Source organism: Cupressus sempervirens, chromosome 4, assembly GCF_028749045.1.
Source record: "Cupressus sempervirens isolate cs-2001-9-10 chromosome 4, ASM2874904v1, whole genome shotgun sequence".
NCBI lineage: Eukaryota > Viridiplantae > Streptophyta > Pinopsida > Cupressales > Cupressaceae > Cupressus > Cupressus sempervirens.
This window is the reverse complement of record NC_143121.1, coordinates 328706888-328727753: the sequence shown is the minus strand read 5'-3', so window position 1 is coordinate 328727753 and position 20866 is coordinate 328706888. Positions and strand designations below refer to the sequence as shown.

Below are 20866 nucleotides of genomic sequence, written 5' to 3'. Positions count from 1 at the left end.
TGATATGAAGAATTTGGTCAATTATATTTGATGAGATTAAACTAGGTGCTAAAACAATCGTAAGTGATTTCAATGTTATTTGAATAAAAAAATTCAAAAGTACAATTAAAAATTAGAAAAATTAATTTGAACGTGTATCTTGTATTTCTTGTATCAACAAAATGTCCATTTAGATCGATATTAGATGTTACATTTTTTATTTGGGATTATCTTTTAGGCTATCTATGACAAATTTAATACCGTATTTTTTTGGAAATATAGTCTTCATTGTACAAAGCACATTACTCCTATGACTAATTGTTGGATGTACATAAATGTGCAATTGTTATTAATAAGTATAATGTAAATATAAGAAACTTACTAATTATTAAAGATTTTATGTAACTTTAACTACTATTGTTGATATTTTTTCTAATTGATTGTTACTAATTTTTAAAATGTGTAACTGAAAAAAGTTCATAATTTTAAAATTGGACATTAATGACTTAATATTTTTATAGCATTTTTTTTATAACACTAAAAAAAATTGCAAACTCTCATGAAAATTTGTCTTTTATATTTGACATTAACATTCAATTCTTTATATTTTACTTTAGTTATTTTATTTATTTAAATATACGAATAAAGTTTGATTTTTCTTTATAGAAAAGTTTAATCCGTCTGCTTCTTTTTTTTCAAAAAAAATTGCTTTCATATTTATTTTTGCAGATTGTGATTGAATAAAATATTACATTATTAGGAAAATTATCTACAATTTAAAATAAAAAATTATGCAATTTTTGAACTATGAATGAGAGATGAATATTTCTAAAATATTGTAAAAAAATTATAATTTGAAAAGTATTTTAAATTTTTCACAATTTCATTATGGTAATTTATTATTTCTCTTATTGTTTATAGTTTTTGATTGTATGTTAAACTTTTTAATTCATAATAATAAGTGTAATATAAATTTAATAAACTTACTAATTATTAAAATATATTTTAATTTTAACTACTCATAGTTGATACTTTTCTAATTGACTATTACTAAACTTTTCTGATTGATTGTTACTAAATTTTAGAATGTGTAGGTGAAAAAAAATCATATTTTTAAATTAGACATTAATGACTTAATATTTTAATAGGATTTCTTTTTAAACACTAAAAAATAATTATAAAATTTATCATTTTATACTTGACATTAACATTCAATTTTTTATATTTTACTTTAGTTATTTTATTTATTTAAATATTATAATAAAGTTTGGTGATTTTTTGAGAAAAGTTTAGTCCATTATTATTATTATTTTACTTTCAAGTTTATTTTTGTAGATTGTGTTTGAAATGTTGTATGTAATAGTAAATGTCTAAAAAATAATTTTATTATTATTATGTAATCTTTTATTGAATTTTCAAATAATAAATGTCATGAAGGATAATTTCTTCACTAACATAAAAATCATAGCCTCTAATCTTATATATATGTATACATACACACACAGATATATATATATATATATAAAATCACATTTCTATTTTTAGCAATTAAAATTTCATTATTGGACTAAATTTTTATTTATTGATGTTATGTGGCATCTCTGACAAATTTTGCAACACTCAAAACTTTAGACATTTTAGAGAATTAAAAAAAAAAACTTTATATATAAGTTTTGATTGGACATATATTATTTTGACGATTCTTTCTACATATTATAAATGATCTACTTTTTCAAATCCTAACTCCTATCGGCTTATCCTTGCATGTACAAAAACATGCAACTGCTAGTGTTACTAATTTTTACTTCTCTTCTAATTTTGTATTCTTTACATCTATATTAAAAAATTATTTAAAAAAGAACTATCATTTCTTATCAAGAGACAATTGCATCTCACTTTTCCACTAGCTTCAATATTTTTCTTCACAACATAGAGAATCGTAAAAAATTGCTTATGGTAGCTTCTTCATAATACAATTATATTATATGTTATTTTTTGTATTTCTCCAATGATTGTATAGAATAGTCTTTTGCATATGATTATTATATTGATTTTTGTAGGTATTTCAAAAAAGTCTTCAAATGGAATAACACAAACACCTATTGGAGAAATATAAGAGGTCAAAAATTGAAATGCATACACAATCTTTTGTAATACAAAATAATGACATAGAAGTCATCCTCGTATAATGAGGTTATGGAAGGCTGATCGTACTATTCCAACAAGTAATGTTGACTTTGAAAGAGGGTTTTAAAACAAAATATCATCAAAGATGTCAAAAGCCAATGATAGGTTTGGATACACTACATGTATTAAAGAATGTATGATAAAAATTCAAATGAAGCATATATATATGGAAGAACAAAAAATCAAGAAGAGATCTTGATCTTTGATAATATTTTTTTATATTATTTTATGTCTTATATCACAATTTCAAATGAATATAATAAACTTATAAATTAGATTTTTAGAAATTATGCACAAGTTTAATTAAAAAATAGTAATTAGATCGTTTGCAATACTTTATTAAGAATTTTTAATTTTTTCTTAATATATATTACAAAAGCATGTTGATAAAAAAAATTAAATTTAAAATAATTTATTAAATTATTCATAAATTAAGAAAATATAGACAATAATTATTTTCCTTCAAGCGTAAGATGAAGGTCACTAAAATGACCAAACTGTCATAAAAGAATTGTATGACAGGCAAGAGTGACTGTCAAATTCCAGGTTTGGTGGGAGCTTTGCTCCCGAATTTTACAAATTTTCACCAGAAAATTGTCTGACCTTCATGCTGATTTTTTTTTTCTAGCAATAGAAAATAACAACTTGTAATTTTGGAAAGTTGCTTTTTTAGTCTATTTTTAATTCTTTGGAAATATTTATTCACAATAAACTTTAGCTTTCTCACTTTGTAATTATCATGCATGCTCTATATTTCTAATCTTATCTCCAATTTCTATTTGGAAGCTAGAGATTTATAAAGATTTATCTTTTTCCAAAAAATATTCAGCTTGATGCATGATTTGAGCATAGACTTCTTTTTGAAATGGATTGTTAAGTATGTCATATGCTTACATTGGCAAATTCATTTTATTTCCATTAACTTTTTGTATCACTTTTTTGAATATGCATAGGCTTCTTACTACACTACAAAGTTTATTGATAATGTGTAAGTATTTTGTGGGTTCCAAAGTTTTAGTGGTTTGAATAACAAATTTTAAAGTTGTTTTAAGATTAGCTTTTTAATTCTTGTGCTTAATCTTTGTTTCATTGGAAACATCTGAGTAAAGTATTTTTTAAGGTTTGGTATAAATTACAACAATGCATATTATGTAAAATTTGGAGGCATTAAAATAAGAGAAAGATAAAAGAAATTACTAAAATGTGTTACACTTAGGATTCATAAATTCTTTAGATGTGACTCAAGTAGATAATTAGAACCTAAAAACACACACATATATGGCAAGATCTAGTTTTTATTGCATGAACCAGGGAAGAGGGGAATAACCAGTAAAATTATACAATCTATCACAAGAGGAGAATATCATGTGACGTATATTGGAGAATCATGAATTAATTACGCTTCAATATTTTCCATGCATCATCATCATATCCTATTCTTGGTTTTGGCTATTTAGTAAAGTAAGAATGTTATAGAGTGTATTTCATTTCCTAATTTTATTTGCAATTAGGGTGTAAGGACATTACTTATGCTTTGAGGATGTTACTCAAGAATTGAGATATGCATTATTTTTAAATGCTAATTCTAATCAAAAGGATGTAGCTTAATTATTAAAGATGATTGATATACATTTTGATTAGATCATTCCTTATAACTTAATTTCAAGAGTTGGCATATGATATATATAATATGATCCTGAGAATTGTTTAAACATTAATTCTAGAGAAAATATTTTGTCATCTTAATTCTCTAAGAGAGTTAGAGAAATTTTTCAAAAATTGACTTAAAATCATTTAAAAAAATTATATCAATTTTTTCTAAATTGTAAAAATATATTTTTTAAGACAATATCTACATTTTTTCATTGTAAATCTATATAATAAATTATCAATTTAGCAAAATTTAAATTGTTTTCATAATTATTAAAGTTAGAATTCCCAAATTTAATTGGAGTAATAACTCAATATGTGTCTAAAATAATTATGCTGAAATATAAATTAATTTAATAAAAGTAAAACTCTATCCTTAAAATAGATTTAAAAAAAAAATCATTTTTTAATCCACCAACCTTCGCATTTTAGTTGCAGCAAATAGATCCTCAAAATCTCTGTGAAATGGCAGAAAAGTGTCAGTTGTGGTTGAACTAGTAGCAGATTTGTTGGAGGTGAATGAGATGCAGTGGAGCACGATTTGGAAGAAAGCTAAATTGTGTGCGAATCCGCCATTGCCACAAGTTGAGTAGATGGACAAATTCAGTCCTGTCGAAATAAAAAATTGTGAGGTGACTTGAAGAGGTTTACAAAAGTAGCCCTATAGTTTCTCCAAAGGAAGATTTAGGTCAAGAATGGAGAAAATACCCGGGTTTGAATCTTTGGGAAGGGCTTTTGGACCCTTTGAGTTCAAAACTCTAACGATAAATTGTAAAATACGGTGAATCTGCCCAGGTGATGTATGATGCTTTCAACTTCGACGCACACTCAAAATATTGTGGGAGTTGTCGCTACAACTGGAAAAGAATGTTGGGGAAACTGCACCTTCACAAAAATGTTTACCAAGTCAGCAAGTATCTTTATGCCATGTCGAACATCCACATGCCCAAGTTCTTTGGGCAGTCCAATTCCATGGACCCATGCAGCAAGGAATCTAATTGGATGGACTACATGGGAGTGAGTACTGATGATGAGTCGAAGCACCTCGAGCGGCATGACATCACGATGGTGTGGTGTGGCACTGTGAGACAGTTGGAATGGATGGAGAATTTATGGTATATTCTCCACCTAGTCATTGATCTTGGGTGTTTGGACGTCCCCACCATCAAGGTTGAGCTTGGATTTCTGAGTAATTATACTTCTAAAAATGACACCACAAGGTATGACAAGCACAATGCCTCAGAACAAGTTATGGATGAGATTATGTTTGGTGGTGCTCTATACAGGGTGTGGGGAAGAGGTGAGCATTACCGTTTGTGGGAATAGTATGTCCAAATACCAGATAATCAGATGTCATCATAGATCTACTATCATCTCAAAATGGCATCAACATGCAAATATGATAAACTAAACAACATAGCAGTAAAGCATCTATGATACTAAATCAAAGTATAACATCCGACCCTCAGGTCATCACAAGGTACATAAAATAAGAGTATCAAGTATCTCTAGAATCGAAATAGACAAGATACAAACTAAAAACATGAGAGGCACTACAGGCATGAATATCTAGAGCTTTGATACCATATTGAAGGTGATCAAAGATCAAGCTCATAGCTCCCAAGAATCATCTGCATGCAAACACCTATCACAGAAAGAGAGAAGAAAAAGTTATGGAGGCTGGATTTTCCACATCCATAAATGAGACATTCTTGATGAGCAAAAAAGAGATTTCTATTATCAAAAGTTAATGAATGTTTACAAAGAGATCAATCATTATAAAGGAGATCAGAACCCTAACAAGTAACTAACCTAGGTTACTTGACAATAATTAATAAAAGAAATAATTGTTATATGCCCAAAGTGACTTAATAATTAAATCAATATTTAATTAATAAGAATATTTTAAATTTCTCTAACACCCTCCCTTAAGATAAAGTTAATGAGTAGCTAAAAACTTAGAAACTACTACTAAAAGTAGATTTGGGTCTCGACAACAAAGCCTGATAATAAGTGACTTAATAATTAAATCAATATTTAATTAATAATTTTTTTTTATTACTCTAACACCCCCCCTTAAGATAAACTTAGGGAGTATCTAAAAACTTAGAAACTACTATTGAAAGTAAATTTGGGTCCTAACAACAAAGCCTGATGAGGTACCCAAGCACAACTAAATCTCTAAAAAGAGGAGAAAAAGAGAAAACTACGTGGGAAAAATCTAACTCCAAAAAGAGATGGAAATAATGCTAAAAGAACTAGTGAAGGACTACAAAAGCCTCCAAACTAGGGAATGTCCCAAAATATAGGAACAAAAGATGATCATGAAGAACACCACTCAAGAATGAAGTTGTAAACACTACCAAACTATTGATTTGAAGAACCTCCATCGTATAGAACATGACTAACCGAAGATGGAAGGTATCTTCATAGTCTCCAAAAATAGGAATGAAAGATTGCCTATATGATAAATGATCCATCTCACCAAAACACATAGGTATCTAGCTATTGTAATCGTCTAGTATATAGGATCAAATATTGAATACATAGCTCACTCCATCAAACCAAGAAAACAATAGAACAAACATAAGCCCTTTATAATTATGAGAGCTGAGACATGCATATTGAAACTAAATGCAATATCTCATGTAAAAAGAAGAACCATGAACATTGAGAGTGTAAAAGAAGTACAAACACCTATAATGGAACATTTCATCAACATATCATGAGGCTAATTTCATGGAAGGAAAATTCACTTGACAAAGGAAGATGAAAAAAATGGCCAACATGAAACCCCCCAAGGCACTTTATAATGTAGTGCGAGTACAACAAAACACAAAGATATGTAAGATCTAGAAATGCAATAGAGTGACACTTTATCTAAGTGCATTTTCAAAATACTACAAAAGGATATCAATAAAGATCAAAAGAGACATAAGTATGATAGAAGAGATAGTACAACCCATGAAAAATTATCTGAAGCAATGAAATTGATCCCCAAACTTGAAACAATCAAGATATCTACTAGAATGCAAAAATGAAAAAGGCTAAATAGAATTTTAATGGAGAAGAATCTAGAAAGACAACTGACATCACTAGAAAGATCTCTGAAATACCTTTCCAATGATATAAAGAATTTCCAAATAAGAGAATAAATGCTAAAGATATGTCTCCCAGAGTGCAAAATAGAACCCTTGGTTTTGATTGCATAAACAAGAAACCAATCAATATCGAAAGTCAAAATAACCTATGTCATCATGAAAGGCTTGGAAAGAGCTTTTCGACAATATAGGATTTGTCAAAAAATACCTCCATATGACAAAAATATGGCCAATCAACTATCAATAGCTCTTCATGACAAAATAAATCAAACAAACGACAGTTTGAAGGCTGTCAAATTTTGGCTTAAAATTGTAAGAATTTGCCTTAAAGAAAAATTACCCAAGACCAAATAACTCAAGCACAAGGACAACAATAGATCAAAAGAGTATGATCAGAATGACGATATGATATTCATTCAATGTTAAAGTACACTAGGAGTGCCTGTATATAAAGGCCTCTAAAATACTTCTAGAATGCCTAGGAGTCAACAACATGATAAGTCATACAACCAGACACATGTCCACCAAGTGTGGGTTATCCTCCATTAAGCACAAGAGTAAGTGCGATGATGAGAGGATAAGTTACAAAGGTGTAGCACACAAAATGATGTTGTAGACACCATGTGCTAAAATATGAATGCAAATAACTGTATTGTCTACATGATAACTTAGTTAATTATGCAAACTCCAGTGTTGTTGACACCATGTGCTAAATTAGAGTTGCTTACTCCAGTGTTATCAACATGAAAACTCATAAGAGTATGCAAACTCATAATTTTCTCACCTAAGAAATAATAAAATAATGGATAATAATAAAATAATGCATTGACCTAAGTAAATTTAAGTAAGTGTAAATAGTAAATACTTATTTACACGAACACCCCCCTTAAGTGCAACTTAGGGGAATGCACTTAAGCTTATGAAAGCTAGGATTGAATGCATAATGGGTCCCGACTACTAGGCCATGTTAGGTATTCATGTACATAATGAAATGCAATCTTTCATAAAGTAGAGAAAGAGGGAAAATCTCATGGGAAAAACCCTCCCCCAAAAAGAGAGATGAAAAATCAAGATGCATGGATGGATGTAGTAATCAAAACCCCCCATTATGACATACATCAAGTATATAGAATAGAGAAGTATGAGAAGGAAAAAACCCCATAAGAGGAAAAAGTCCCCCTCATAAAAGAGAGAAGAAGAAAGGAGACAAGGAAGTCCCCCCCCCCACCAAATGGAGTACTGATCAGTAATATCTACTCAAATGTAGAAGATGATCCATGACTGTTGAATAATGTTCCTCCCATTTGGAAGAAATAATATCATAGGTACATATGAGATGCTTCCTCTATGTGTAGAAAGAATCCCAAAGAACAATGATGCCTATGAAATCTGCTCAATTGTCCCTGTGTTAATGCTGACTGTTGCCCCTTCCAATACTACTAAAATAAACAAGTGTAGATCTAGCAAGGATGAATGTAGAACCTATCCCAAAGAACCTATGCTCTCCTCAAATGATAAAGAGACCTCCTGCAACTGCTATTCATAAGGATCCACAATCATATCAACTTGTGAAGTTGATCGTGTAGAGAATGGACATGAGGGTCAGAGTGAGCCCTCACAACAACTAAAGAAGGATCTTCTTCATCAAAGAGAAGATGTATATCATCAATGATGTCTCCCAAATCTCTTATGTATGACTCCACAAGCAAACTTGAAATATCTACTATGTAGTCATCCTCTGATGCTGGAGCTAGAAGACAAGGTGTACCCTACTATGCTAGACCTATCACTGTGGCTATATATGCATGTAGAATGTGTTGATGATGTGACCTCTCCCTGTACATGTTAATAGGATTCCACATATTTGAATCTGTTGAATCACTATCATTGGTGTCACTATCAGTTTCCATAATGTATGAAGTGTAGAGAGGATTAGAGGATAAGCTGGATGAACTTTCCTCAAAGTGAACATTCCTCACTATGAAAATCTCATGTTTCTCAAGATCCATAAGTCTGTATGACTTAACACTATCTTCATATTTGATGAAAGTATAAGGCCTAGGTGGTGGTGCCTTGCATCCCCTGGAAGATATGTTTGCGCATGCTGGACAACCGAAGACTCTGAAGTGTTTCACAACTAGTTTTCTGCCACACCATGCCTCAAAAGGCATCTTTCCATCTAAGGAGTTATGAGGAGACATATTAAGTATGTGAGTGGCACTGCTTATAGCTTCAACTACAAGTGATGGATGAAGAGACTTGGCTTGTATCATACAACTTGCCATAGACTTAAGAGTTTGTAACCTCAGTGCTGCAACATCTGTCTTATGTGGACTGAATGCTGGTGGATTCTGAAGATCAATACTCTCAAGTTTGCAAAATTCTTTAAGTCTTGTGTTCACATATCTATTTTCATTGTCCATCCTAAGAACTTTGATGACTTTCCTTGATTGCTGTTCAATATGACTCTTGAAGGCTAGAAACTTGTCCAACACTTCATTCCTATGATGAAGAAAGTAGACCCATGTGTAGTGTGAAAAGTCATCAATGGAAGTGAAAAGTCACTCCAACTGAAGAACAATTGGTGCTCTTGAAGACTTTCCTTTATTAAACTTCTCCTCTAGATGCATATCCATTGAAGATGTTGAACATTCACCCTTAGAAAAGTTGATTGTAGGTAGACCTTTGACCATGTTTTGTGATCAAAGTTTCTAAAGATAGTGGAAGGCAAGATGACCAAACCACTCATGCCATAATTTGATTTGTGGATGAGATTGAATCAACAAGGCATGTGAAGGAGACTTAGGTACAAAGTGGGAGAAATAATACAACCTTGTGTCATAATTAACTTTCCCCATTGCAATCAATGAATCATTTTTGAGAGTGCACACCATTACTGAATCTAGAAGGAACTCAACTTTATTTCCATCTCCAAGGTGAGTAATTTGATAAATTGAGAGTAGATTAGAGCTAAGGTTAGGAAAATAGAGAACATCTTTGAATTCCCCATTTTCCATCTCCACACGTTCTTTCCCTTTAACTTCCATTTTTGTATTATCTCCTACAAAGATGTGTGGTACCTTAAACCGCTTCAATGAGGAAAAGTCTCCTTTTGAAGAACCCATATGATATGAGGCACCTGAGTCAAGAATCCATTCTGCTGAAGAACTTGAGTTTTCCATAAGTGCTTGCCTTTGCCCTTTGAATCTGAAGATGAAGATCCTCTATCCTTATTAGCATTAGGTAGTGGAACATTGTGTTTCTTTATGATGTTTGTTAACTCATCAATCTTTTTATGATAACACTCATGTTCATCATGACCCAAATTCTTGCAACAAGCACACTTTTTCTTCTCCTTATTAGTGTTCCCCTTTTTGTTTGAATTTGAGGAAGTTCTACCTTGTTGATTTGGTGGTGGTGTTTTCATTTCTAAATCCTCTTGTGTATTATTTTTCCACTTCTTTTTCTTGCCCTTTCCATTATTTGAAGTTTGATAACCCTCATTATTGGCCACCAATGCCTTAGACTTGGTTGAATTGAGAATCCCCATTAATTGTAACTTCTTTTCTTCTTCATCCAATAGTTGAGCATAACAATCAAAACTGACTTTTTGATAGCTAGTCCCTAATGTAGTCTTTGTGTTGTTGTAAGAAGAAACAAATGTGGAGTACTCAGATGGCAGCTTATTATGAATGAGATAGATTAACTTGTCATCTTTGATAGGACTACCACTATCATCAAGCTTCACACTTAATTCATTCATCTTAATGATAAAATTCTATATAGAATCAAATGTCTTAGGATTGAGGGAGACAAGCTTATCTTCAATTTTGTAAACATCCTCCTCAGACACTTTACCATATAGGTTTTTGAGGGCATCCCAAGCATCCTTGGATGTCTTGCACTTCTTTATCTGATAAAGAATTTTATCTTCAACCCCCAACATAATATCACCTAGGGCTTTCTTATCTACAGATTCCTAATCATTAATGTCACTTTTAGATACTTGATCACTTATTGGTTTAGGAAAGGTACCATCAACATATTGAGAAGCTTGATTATGCATTAATTGACACCACATTTTAATGGAACATGTAGCATAGTTATGTTGTGTTAATTTTGGAAACTAAAAATTTTTCATGATGCAAGAAGTGAAAGAAAACAACAGGAAAAGAGGAACACAACACCAAGAAACACCCCCCCTTTTCACTCAATCAAGAACGCCCCCCCAAAAAAAGATGTTTTTGACACCATATATGTAGTGTGTTTACAATGGCCACTTGCTAGTTTTGGCCTTAGTGGACTTCTAATTTTGCCTTTACAACCTGCAAAACTAGAACATTACAATGTATCTTAGATGTACAATAATTCTGAAGTTATATCAAAGCATTGCAATGCAAAAAATGACCTAATTATGAAAGTGATACTTTTTCCCATGCAACCCTAATAATCTGATTGTAGATCTGGAAAGTAGATAAAAAATAACACATTTTTAAAAAATGGAACCTATTTTCGAGTCCAAATGAGCTCGTGTAGAGCAATTGAAGTTGCAAAATGTAGGATTGGATAGTTACAGTCACCAAAAGATGCAATTTTTGACAAATCCATGCACCAAAACCAGAAAAGAACTGCACCACTAAAAAATTTAGGAAATTCTAGCCAAAAAAAAAATTGCACCTAATTTGGAGACTAGATGATTGAGATATGGCCTCCCAAAGATGGACTGCCAAATGAAAAATGAATCTAGAGAGGGGTCTAATCAAAAAAAGATGAGGTTAAATTTGACGGTCAAACAACCATCACAATAGTTCTAATTTGCCCGTAGATGACGGTCATACGACCATCAATTTTAAGATAGAAAAATGATGATGTTAGTGTACTCGGCCCTTGGATGATGTCAGCAATGACGTGTACTATATGAATAATGATGTCACTATGTACGACACTGTACAAAAATTGACACATGTTGTACAGTTTTGCTAAGTTTGCAAAATGATGTGGCAATTGTCTTCGCTATTCACGCTGGTTTCATGGCTATTGACGTGGTTGCTTGGTTGTTGATTCAGTTTGTTTTGCCATGTGTCAGTTCATTAGTGGGCTAAGCTAGCCGACAGTGAGTGGGCTTTGCCTGCGTTACATCACACTATCCATAGTTGACATGTATACAGTTGGGGCTCGCGGGTAGACCATCCATGAGCTGACACATGGAGCTCTATGTTATGCTACATGTCCAAGTGTTTAGGAGCTACCAGAAGATTTGTGCAGCCAATGTTCGGTGAAGAAAGCGGTGCTAGTGGTGCAGCATGGCCGGGAGCGTGACCTGTCATTGCCAACAAAGGAAGGCGAGAGCCATGGAATATAGAATGATTAGAAATGTAGTTGTAAGAAAATATATTAATCCCACATGCATGCGCAAAGCGTACACAAAATTATTTTAAAGCCTCAATGCCGTGGAGGGAAGTAAACATGAGGTAGCTGGAGAGTGGGCTATTTGCCGGTTAATACCGCTTCTTGATGGAATATGCTTAGCCAAATTTAAATGCTGCTAAGATTAGAATTAAACCATCAAATATTGAAGATTTCGATGGAATATTCAGCTTGCAAGGGCCGAGGTGTCACTACCTAGTTCTTGCTAAAAAAATTCTCTACAGGCCCTATTAGGTGATTTTTTTTTGAAAAAAAAAATATATATATAGATAATTACAGAGAATAAATAATTACATATTTGAACAAAATAATTGCACAGATTTAATAGATCATACTAGAGTTGTAAATTACGCCTTCGAGTGCCAGTTTGCAAATTTTTTTTGCCTCAAAATTGATTTTGACCCAACAGAGGAAAATTTATAGTCAATTTTCACTAAATCGACATTCTAGACGCAATGGCAAGGTCCATTTTGGCTCTAGATGTTTTCAATTTTTGTGGCTTCTCTGGATCTGGGTTGAGGTGCTGAAGTAGGAGTGGTCTCGAATGGCTGTGTGAAGAGAATGTCCCCACGCTTTGATACCATGTAAGAATTTGGTATAGCTTTGATACCATGTAAGAATTTGCCTTAGGAAAAAAATCACCCAAGACCAAGGAACTCAAGCATAAGCACAATAGTAGACCAAAAGAGTATGTTTAGAATGATGATATGATATTCATTCAATATTAAAGTACACTAGGAGTGCTTGTATATAAAGGTCTTTGGAATGCTTCTAGAATGGCTAGGAGTGCACCATGATAAGTCATACAACTAGGCACATGTCCACCAAGTGTGGGTTTTCCTCCATTAAGCACAGGAGTAAGTGCGATGATGAGAGGATAAGCCTACAAAGGTGTAGCATGCAAAATTATGTTGTAGACACCATGTGTTAAAATAGGAGTATGAATAACTGTGTTGTCTATATGACAACTCAGTTAATTATGCAAACTCTAGTGTTGTTGACACCATGTGCTGAATTAGAGTTGCTTATTTTAGTGTTGTCAACATGACAACTCGTAAGAGTATGCAAACTCCTAAGTGTCTCACCTAAGAAATAATAAAATAATGCATTGACCTAAGTAAACTTGAGTAAGTGTAAATAGTAAATACTTATTTACACCAACAAAAATGCTGATGTCATCACCTGTGCCCAAATATAATGAAGTCAAAAAATTTGCAATTTTGTTAGCACCTATTGATGTTAGCGTACTTTGATGATGTAGCATCACTTGATTTAAAAAAGAAAGAAAGCACCTTTTTTAAATAATAAAGAAAGCACTTTTTTGAATTTTTTTAAAGCAACACTCCTTTCTTTAAAAAAAAGATTTAAAATAAAAATAAAATAAATCATTGTCTCGAGAAGTGTGTCCAGATCTGGGAGCAATTGTTTTTCCTTTTAAATCAACTATGTCCAAAATTAAACCAAGTTTATATGGAAATAGGGGTTTTTGGGTGCTATGAATCCAACAGTGAAGTCTGTTCGGGCTCAAAATGCACCAAAAAAGACCCCCATATCCAATACAAAACACTTGTAAAAACTAAAACCCTCTAAAATAAAAGCATAGTTCTAAAAATTAAGCCAAACCTCTCATAAACATAACAAGGGCATGAAGAACTAGAGCTCTGATACCATGTTGAAGTTAAGAAGTCCCAAGAATCACAGCTCCCAAGAATCACCTACATGCAAACACTTGCCACAAAAAGAGAGAAGCGAAAGCTATGGAGGCTGGAATTACTAGATCCATGGATTATACATTCTTGATGAGAAAAATATTGGTTGCAATTATCAAAAGTGAATGAATGTTTACAAAGAGATCAATCCTTATGAAGGATAATCAAAATCCTAACAGGTAACTAACTTAGGTTGCATGATAATAATTAATAAAATAATTAATTATTATATGGCCAAAGTTTAGCTTAAGTAAATTAGAGATAATAAGTGACTTAATAATTAAATCAATATGATTTAATTAATAAGAAAAAACTTTATTATTCTAACAAGAATACAAGTCATATTTGTACTATGAATCAATGATGATAACGGTACCATATTCGATGAGTTTTGAGGTCTAAATTCACTTAAAATGAAGGTCAAAAATAGATTTTAATTTTTCTTGTTAAAAAATGCACATTCAAATCAAGTTTTTTTTACAATAATTTATAAAAGGCCCTTTTGAAAGTATATGATCTTAGATAGCTTCCTTGACTATGACATGTAAATATTCTCTCAATTACTTAGTTTTCACCCCTAAATTAAGTTAAATAGATTTATCTAATTAATTTGATGGCCATAAATCATAATTAAACTCTTTAAACTTTAAAATGCAACAAAAAAAAAACTGTATTGACATCAAATGAAAATTGTAGAAGACAATGATATATTCTACAAAATTATTAAATAAAATATTTATAGCACCCTTGAACTTTGTTAAAATGGTTAGTGATATCTAGTTTTGGATATAGATAATCAATTTTCAAAATATTTAATCTAATTTTGTTAAAATTTTACTAAGATTGATCTTGTTTGTTTGTGTCTATCATTCATAAAATCTAATTCTTTATCAACTTATTGAGAATTATTCAAATTCATCAATAAAGAAAAATGTTCAACTAAAATTCATATATCTGTCAATGTAAATTCTAATGCAATAACAGGAGCTATGATCCATTATACAAATAGATAAATTAAAAAATTAACAATTTAGTTGAGAAAGAAAAGGAAATACAAAAAGAATTGATATGACATCATATTTGATCTTGTAAAATATTTTTTTTTCACTTAAATAAGAACTTGACAAATACATTGTTGTTAAAAAGTGAGAATAATATGAAATATTCACAAAAAATATTGAGAAGTTAAAAATTAGAGTGAACATAATTTGAACCCTCTCCCCTAGTCTATTATCATAATTAGAATATATAATAATTAAATGTACAAACTTCATAAATAAAAAGAAAAAAATTACTCACACATTTATTTACCAACATAATCTTTTATAATATATTGCCTTACAATTATCAAAATTTCAAATATAAGAACCTATAATTTCTACTTAATCCATGAGTCCATGGATGTTAAAGATACAATCATATGTCAAAATGCTTCTTTAAGCCTAGAGACAATGAGAACACTCTAAATTAATTTGTTTCTCATAAATTAATAAATAGAAATAAAATGATAGATATTTATAACTATTCTTAGTCAAACAACTCTAATAGTAAACCAACAATGACTTTGACAATGCCATTATTTATGGTCTTAATTTAAAGTCAAAGAAATTCTTACAATTTTAAAACTACCAATCACATTTTGGTGTGCAATAGGTATGTCGAAGATATATTGAAAATCAATTATGAAAAATTGTATAAAAGAAAGGGGTAGATAGAAGAAAATAAAATTACTCTTTGTGAATAAATATATGTCCCTCTTTCCAACTCTTTCTATAACTCTATCTACCTCTCTATAACCATTTATTTCTCTTTAGCTCCTTATCCCTTCAGTTCTAGCTACAAGTCTCTATCTTTCTATATCTCCTTCTATCACTTTTTATTCATCTCCATTGCCATTGCAATCCTCTCTCTCTATATTCTTGCATACATATCTTTCTCCACATCTATTTCCCTAATTTCGTATCATTTTTGTAGAGATACAAATGATCCAATAGAAACACTAATATCAGACTTCATTGCTATCAATTTAGTATTGATTTTTAAATATAAATTAAGCTCATTTGATCTCTCTCTCCTCACCTCCCTCCTTCTCCCTCCTTCCCTCCTTGCATCTTTTTGCTATTTTATTTCCTTATTTTTCTTTCTGTTTTGATTTCCTTTTTTTTCTTTTGTTAATTCTTCATCTTAGTATAATATACAATAGTATAGGTTAAAAAATATTGAATTAATAATGGGTTAATATATAGATTTTTATTTTGCATATATTAATTTTTTTTTTTAAATTACACTATTTGTTCTAATGTATAGAATACTAAACTTAGAATTAAAAGATTTTTATTTTAGTTTGGGTTATAATAATATGAATTCAAAATAGGGAATTAATATAGGAATTATTATTATTTCATGATGAATAGATTTTAGTTTTAGTTTGAGTTATAATACCAGTTGTCTAAGTGTCAAAGAGAAAGATTGATATACACTCATGGAATTTGCATATGCATGATGAAGTGACTTCACAAGAAGACAGGCTAATCTCCACACAAAATGTACTAATGAAAAAATAATGTCAAATTTTTATTAAAATTTTTCCAAAAAAATCCATAATGTTTTCAAGACTTTTTTTTGAAAATTGTCGTGCAGTTTGTAGGGAGGTAGCTGCCTCCCTTTACAAGTAGCAAAGTGGGTAAGGACAACTAATATTTTTTTTGAAAATTTCAATGGCCCGATGAAGATGAGGTTTAATATTTTTTTGAAAATTTCAATGGCCGGATGAAGATGAGGTGAAGCGTATCTCACGCACATTGAAATGTAGAATTAGACCAGGATGATATTACATCTGTTTGCCTCAACCCAGATTTTCTTCTCTCCTTTGAACGTTTGGCGAGCATTAATTGAGTCAAATCATGTTGAAGGCATAGTCGGTGAAAGAACGAGTGGTCGTCAAGGGTTTCTCAACAAAATGAGCTCATCCATCTCATATATAAGGGAATGCTTCTGCATACTGTTAATGCATGACGATGACGGTACACATCTTTGACAGAGTTTCGAGGTCTAAATTAACTTAAAATGAAGGTCAGAGGTAGATTTGAAGTTTTCTTGTTGAAAGGCGTGCTAATTTCTGTTTAACAGTAATTTATCAAAAACCGTTTAATAACTATCTGATCTATGATCTATGACGGCTTCCTTGACTATGACCTGCAAATGTTTTCTCAACTACTTAATATTCACCCTTAAACTAAGGTAAATCGATTTATCTGATTAATTTGATCGCCGTAAAACGATAATTAAACTTTTTAAACCGAAAAATGCAACCTAAAAAAAGACTGTATCCGCATGAAATGAGAATTGTGGAAGACAATTTTAAATTCTACAGGATCATATTAAAAATAAATAGCATCGTTTGCATTTTGTTAAAAAGCTCCGTAATCTTTAGTTTTCGAGGACTTTTATGTCAGATCTAGATAGTTAATCGGTCTAAATTTAATCTCATTTTGTAAAAATTTCTCATTGATTGATCTTCGTTTGTTCCGTGTCTATTATTGATAAGACTTGGTTCGTTATCAACTTGTTCACAACTATTCAAACTCATCGATAGATAAAAAAAACTTAATCGGAAATTAAATTTCTGTCACTGTAAACCCTAACACAATCACAGGAGCCATAAATTTCTATTCAAACACGTAACTTTGAACGGTTAACTATTTAATTGACAAATAATTGGAAATAAGAGAACTTTATTCTGACTTTGAAATTTCACTGGCAGAATGAAGGTTTTGACATCGTCTTGCAATAATTTTCAAACAGAAAATGCGTTTGCCTGACATCAACGCGGTGACATTTTGCTATAAATATATCACGTCTCTTTATGTTCAAGACAATCGCCGCTGTACGAATTCTTTCTTATAATCCGATTATACAAATCCTTTCTTATAATCCGATTATACGACAAAGTTTTCTGCAGATTATTTACCAGGACGATGATTCAATCGGCATCCATCCGTAACAGCCGCGCGCCGTTCGTGAGGACAAGCTGCACGACTGCCGAAAGCTCAAAGGTTAAAAGCTCCAGGGTTAAAAGCTCAGCTTTATCTTCTTACACAAATCTTCGCATTTTAGCGGCAGCAAACAGATCTTCAAAATCTCTGTTAAATGGCGGAAAGGCGTCGGTTGTGGTTGAATTAGCAGCAGATTTGTTGGAGGCGAACGAGAGGCAGCGGAACACGATCTGGAAGAAAGCTGAACTGCGTGTGAATCCGCCGCGGCCAGAAGTTGAGCAGACGGACAAATTCAGTCCCGTCGAAATAAAAAAATTTGCGAGGCGGCTCGAAGAGGTTTACAGAAGCAGCCCTACAGTTTCTCCAAAGGAAGATTTAGGTCAAGAATGGAAAAAATACCAGGGTTCGAATCTCTGGGAAGGGCTTCTGGACCCTTTGAGTCCGAAACTCCGGCGCGAAATTGTAAAATACGGTGAATTCGCCCAGGCGACGTACGACGCTTTCGATTTCGACGCGCACTCGAAATATTGCGGGAGTTGCCGGTACAACCGGCAAAGGATGATGGAGAAACTGCACCTTCACGACAGCGGTTACCGGGTCAGCAAGTATCTTTATGCCATGTCGGACGTCCACATGCCCAAGTTCTTTGGGCGGTCCAATTCCATGGATCCGTGGAGCAAGAACTCTAACTGGATGGGCTACGTGGCAGCGAGTACTGATGACGAGTCGAAGCGCCTCCGGCGACGTGACATTATGGTGGCATGGCGTGGCACTGTTACACAGCTGGAATGGATGGAAAATCTACGGGATATTCTCCACCCAGTCGGTGACCTTGGGTGTTCGGACGACCCTGCAATCAAGGTTGAGCGTGGCTTCCTGGATATTTATACTTCTAAAAATGACGCCACGAGGTACAACAAGCATAGTGCCTCAGAACAAGTTATGGATGAGATACGTCGTTTGGTGGCGCTCTATACGGGGCGTGGCGAGGAGGTGAGCATTACTATTTGTGGGCATAGTCTTGGGGGTGCCTTGGCGCTTCTTAATGCCTTCGAAATCAGTGCCAAGGGAGTCAATGTGCATGCAAATGACCCGACTCGAAAAGTTCCTGTCACAGTCTTCTCGTTCGGGGCTCCGCGAGTGGGCAACGATGCTTTCAAGGACAAAGTGGAGGAGCTCGGTGTGAAGGTCCTACGTGTTGTGGGTAAGCAAGATGTGGTGCCCAAAATGCCTGGCATATTGTTCAATGAAGGGATGGAGAAATATGAGAAAATTATTGGCCATGTGTTGGAGTCTCTCCCTTGGTCATATAAGCATGTAGGGGTGGAACTACCATTGGAGATCAAGAAATCTACATTCTTGAAGAGTAACCCGGATTTGGCTGGGTGTCATAATTTAGAGGTTTATTTGCATTTGTTGGATGGATTTGAAAGTTCGAGTGCCCTGTTCAGAGTCGATGCTCGACGTGATAAGGCCTTGGTTAATAAGGCCTCTGATATGTTACACAAGGAGTTGATGGTGCCTGCTAATTGGCATCAATTGGAAAACAAAGGGCTGGTGCGGAATTGCTATGGAAGGTGGGTACAACCCGAACGAGATGTTGATGATGTGCCCTCTCCACATGGCATAGGCTTCTTCTCGAGCTAGTAATGGTCATAAGGACATTTAAAAGCTTCAATTACTTGTACAAAATTAATATAAACTTTACCGTCCAAATTCTTTTTCAAAGATAAAATTATTGGTTTGTTTATTTTATTGTTATCCATTATTATGTAATGAAGCCATTTATTTCTGAAGATCATAGTCTTCCGATTTATTTTATAGTTGGTTTTAGAAAATTAATCTTTTGAAAAAAAAGAAGTGTTTCATTTGTTCTACATATTTTAAAACATAGATTGTTAAAAATCCTACAATCAAGATTTCTAAAAGTTATCTTAAAAAGAAAAAAAAACAATACAAGGTGTCTAACACAATGTAATACAAATTGAAATAATCAAAGTGACATGTTTAATAGAAATCCTCAAAATTAATCCATTAATTCAATGGTGAGACTGAGTCATCTAACATGTGAGCAACAAAGATGATAACAAGATTGTTATGTTTGTGAAATTATATGGTCAATGCATTTTAATTCATTTTTCAATCTTTCTTTGACAAAATTAATATCTAAATATATTCAAGACCTATAAAAATATCTTTAAATCCACATTACATGATGACTTTCATTCTAATTTAGTCTTTATCTTTTAAGAGGGCCTAGTTGTTAATGTTATCATTTTGTAAAAAATTTCTCCAAACAATAAATATTGATTAAACTATAAGCTACCTAGTTAAATGTTAGATATAAACTTGGATAATGACGTGATATGTTTAACAAAAACCTTGGAAATTATTTGTTAGTTTAATTGCAAGGACATAATTAATGGTGGCTAAATTTTTGCATTTATTATTAAGATACTTTTAATAGTGTAATATTACCTCTCTTTATTTGGATAGTGTCGATCAAGGAAAATTACTCTTTCTGCAAAATGTTGCATATATTTTAAAAATTTATATTGTGAAAGTTTAATAGTTGTAGGGTTTTCGAAGTTTCTTTTAGAGGAAAAATATTAATTAAAATATATGATATCTGGTATAATTTTTTATTTTTTATCAATAAATGACACTAGGCAAATTATAATTTTATTAATTGAGATTAATTTACATTTTAGGTCCTCGGTTTAGTGCAGGCACCAAGGGAAAAGAACCAAGGTCCAACACATATTCATATGGTTACATTAGGATCTTCGTGGGCCATTCCACATGCCACACATATACA

The 20866-nt window shown here is 32.2% G+C and overlaps 2 pseudogenes; both read left to right on the top strand.

The window, feature by feature from the left end:
* Positions 1-4229: 4229 nt before the first annotated feature.
* Positions 4230-12279, top strand: LOC149561358 (phospholipase A1-Igamma3, chloroplastic-like; annotated as a pseudogene).
* Positions 12280-17948: 5669 nt separating this feature from the next.
* On the top strand, positions 17949-19864 carry LOC149561357 (phospholipase A1-Igamma1, chloroplastic pseudogene; annotated as a pseudogene).
* Positions 19865-20866: the final 1002 nt, after the last annotated feature.